Source organism: Salvia hispanica, unplaced genomic scaffold, assembly GCF_023119035.1.
Source record: "Salvia hispanica cultivar TCC Black 2014 unplaced genomic scaffold, UniMelb_Shisp_WGS_1.0 HiC_scaffold_1174, whole genome shotgun sequence".
NCBI lineage: Eukaryota > Viridiplantae > Streptophyta > Magnoliopsida > Lamiales > Lamiaceae > Salvia > Salvia hispanica.
The window spans coordinates 40,042-43,852 of NW_025951443.1; the positions used below are offsets into that span (position 1 = coordinate 40,042).

At 35.2% G+C, this 3,811-nt stretch overlaps 1 long non-coding RNA gene across 1 annotated transcript; it reads left to right on the forward strand.

The window, feature by feature from the left end:
• Window positions 1–2,431, forward strand: LOC125198033. The gene is made up of 2 exons (XR_007172339.1): window positions 1–388; window positions 555–2,431. It is a non-coding gene; the product is annotated as an uncharacterized LOC125198033 (long non-coding RNA).
• The last annotated feature ends 1,380 nt before the right edge of the window (window positions 2,432–3,811 follow it).

Below are 3,811 nucleotides of genomic sequence, written 5' to 3' on the forward strand. Positions count from 1 at the left end.
CCTTCCCCTTTTCAAGATGCAATAACAGCCGTCCGATTATGCCACCCACTCATTTCCAGCCGTTGGATCATCAACCGCCTAAAATAAATACACATCAATTCATTGCATTTCATCTTTGCATCTATTCATTTCAATAGCCGCCTCGATCTACAGGTGTCGATCCTCTTTCCTCAACCAGATTATTTTCTACTCTTTTTTCCGTCAGATTCATTCAGATCTGCGTTGTGGTTATGGTTTATACGAGTTTTGTTCGCCGCTGGTTTTTCTGTTTGAAATATCGGTCGCCTGGTTTATGCACTAGCTGCAGATGTGAAACGTAGCCTCTTATGCGGCGGTGAAACGCCGAGGTTTTGCTAGATCTGCAACCGTGTTTGATGGATCGTTGAAGGTAAAGCCTAGATCTGTTTCGTGTGTGTTCTTATTGGATTTATTTGGTTGACTTGGCCTGGTTTCGTTAGTTTTTTGAGCGATGGTTTTGAATTGACGATTTCTCTGTTGATGATGCTGTTTTCGATTTGAATTTTTATATAACTAATTATTGGTCTCTTCTGCAGATTCGTTTTTCCGGGATTGATTGGAAACATCAATTTTCTGGATCTGAAAATACAAAGGCATCTTCAGAAGGCATCGATTCGTTTGACGATGGTCACTATCGGTGTGGAGTCATCTCGAGTTTATCTGTATGGCTCTGTTGCAGCAGCTGAGTTATTCAAGGGAGGTGAATTGTTTTGTGTTGTGTTATTTCATATGTTCTTGTTGTCTGTAGACTCGGCGAACTGTTGAGGTATCAGACTGTAAAAAAAAAGGAAAATGAGTGAGCGAAGTCAGGTGATATGTGAAAAGTGAGGTGAGATGTGGTTGTCTGCATGACCTTTGCCATGATGGGTGCGCTCGCATGGCAGGTCGCCCGTTAATAAAAGTTCATTTTTTGGTTTTGAGGGGAGATGGTACGGGATTTTGCCCGGCTCTCCCCTGTGTGTGTGGTGTCCTCTCGTCTCTCCGTCCCCCCTCTCTGCCCTCTTTTCTTTTCTTTATTTTTTACCCATACGAAGCTCAAATCCAATCACGCCAAAAAAATTGTTTTGGTCTTGAGTTGGTTGCATACCATATAATAAAACATACAACCAATTCAAGACCAAATCATGTCACATATTTGAAAGCGATCAAGCAATTTTGAGGGTTAAGTTTTCTTCTCAACATCCACTTATCAGCATCCACCACAACAGAGGTACCAATATGCACTTTCTCAGTATCTGATTATCTTGTTCACTTGCATATCTTTAACATTCTCAATTCTTTTATTAGTACTAATACTTTTCTGGTAACTAGGAACATTTTAGTGGCTTTGTTTACTAGTTCAAATTATCATACAGTTATTGCCGATTACTGAAATGGCGCTTTCGTTTATACTGTTTTCACTTACTCCCATAATAACAATACACTGTTGTTCTAATCACTGGATTTAGCTATATCAATTTGGAAATCTTTTTTATTCAACTTTGGATTGACTGTAAATAGTGAATAACTGGATAACATATAGTAGTAATACATAACTCATAACTTCATTTTGCGTTCTCAATTTTTAATTTCCCAACTTTACTAGTGTCAATCTGGAAACGCCAATCTTAACTTAAAACTGGGAACATTTATATTAACTAGCATTTGAGAAGAGCTGCGAAGGTATATAATCATGGAGACAACATCAATCGATAACTGACTATGCCCTTTTTGTGTTTTAGATTCATTAGTTGTTTTGCACTTAATTCTTATTGTGGTTGGTGAAGCACATGCCATCTCTCTCTTTTTCTTTGAGGCGCCTCTGTTGAGGGTTGTAGCTGTTGCTTTAGATTATTGTATTGTAGTTTATAATTATCAACCATCTGGATGGTTGTAGCTATTACTCTTGTCTGTGTTGTCTATATAGTATAAAGCTGTAGCATGGTTGTAATAGATCAGCTATACAGTAGATGGTTGGTTTCTTATTGGATTCGGAGGAGTCCCTGCAAGCAGAGTATTTTTTCCTTTTATTGAGTGGAGGCTGACTGAATTTCCTTGGAGGCTGTCTCTGTCCTCTTGGAGGCCGACTGTGTTTGATGTTCTGCTGCTGCCGCTGCCCGTGATCAAATTTTGCTGCTTGACAAGTGAATGTTCGCAAGGATAATAGTCCACTTTGGTGCTGTGATGCCGATGTGCGTTTTTTCCTATGAGCATGTACTTCATTCGTCTCTCCAAATGTAGTCACTGAAGATAATTGTCAAGTAAGCTGCAATTAACTTCAGCTGTTCTCTTTATGTTCTTGCAAAGTACTCTATGCTAAGCAGGGTAACGTAGGTTGTTAGATTTTACTTGGGCTCACTGTTACTCAGTTAATCTAGATATTATAACTTCTGTTGTTTGTTCTCTCTATATTTTGATTGATTCCTTTGTGGTATTTTGTATCCCAGAAATCTTTATCGTGTGTTATTTTAATATGCCAATCCAGAGTTTTGGATAAGTTCGATATTAATGCTTAAAAAGGTGATTAAATTAATGATAAGTTTGAATCGTGTTGCTGGAGATACATCGAATAATTAACGAATAAATGATTTTCTGTAATGTTTTCCAAATTGTGTTTGCCAGCTGACACGCTTTTATAATTTTATTGATTAAATTACAAGATACTACATAATTTTGTAAAGGCAAATTAGATGTTGAATGGTGAAAAATGTGATGGATGGATCCATAAGCTCGAATGGGAGAGCGCTCAATGCTTCCACGCGTTGAGAGGACGGCGGTTCGAGTCCGCCTGGATCCTATTGATTGTCATAGCTGAGCTCATTTAATGTTTTATCATATTAATTAAAAATCACGTGAAATTGTATTTTTATTAATAATGGAGTACTCGTATGAATTTGTGTGGGGTCCCTGTAGTTGGAAAAGTATGATTGATTGTTTAGCGGTACACAGGGTTTGCATGATTAAATTGGTCATATAAATATCTAAGCTTAGAAACTAAGCAAGCTTTGTTTCTATATTTTTTTATATATTTAAAGCTTATGAGCTAGAGATAGAGGGATATATCAATTTTGATCTCAAATAAATAATTAAGTCGTTAAAATAATCAAATATCAGTAACGTTTAGCTAATTGTTTTTGGTGGTTTACTATTTATGAGTTCAATTGTAATTTTTTTAACCTTCACATAAAATTAAAATATCCAAATTAGTGGTCGTAAAAGTTGTGGAAGAAAATTCTTGTTTCTAAAAGCATGGTTGGTGTTTTCCGCAGGTAGGGAGATCCTTTCTACCGAACAAAGGTGTTGTGGCATTTTTATCTCTTGAAATGAATGGCTAATATAATAAGGTAAGGATTATCATTTAAAATGGAAACCACATTATTAGAGTTAAAATTGAAGTATATGCGATTTTTTATAATAATATAATGAAATAATAAAGTTCATACAAAAATGGATTATATAACAAACTTAAAATACCTATGCATGTTATGTGGAATAAGTATAACACGACTATATAGTAAACTTATTCCTTCAAATATTATGAAGAAGAATCATCATCTTGGAACCTCCAAAACTATGTAACAAGAGAAAATTAATCATCACATTATATTTAGTACTGGTATATAGTAATTAATAACAACACCAGATGAAAAAATAATGTTCTATTCCATTCTATTCAAAATAATGGCATTGTGTATTTTAATGCTATATAAATGTGTGTTTTCTTATCATTATTTAGTATTATGGGATCTATACATACATACTTTAATGGTGCAAATTTATCATATATTTTTACTAAATATTTCCCTCTATCAAA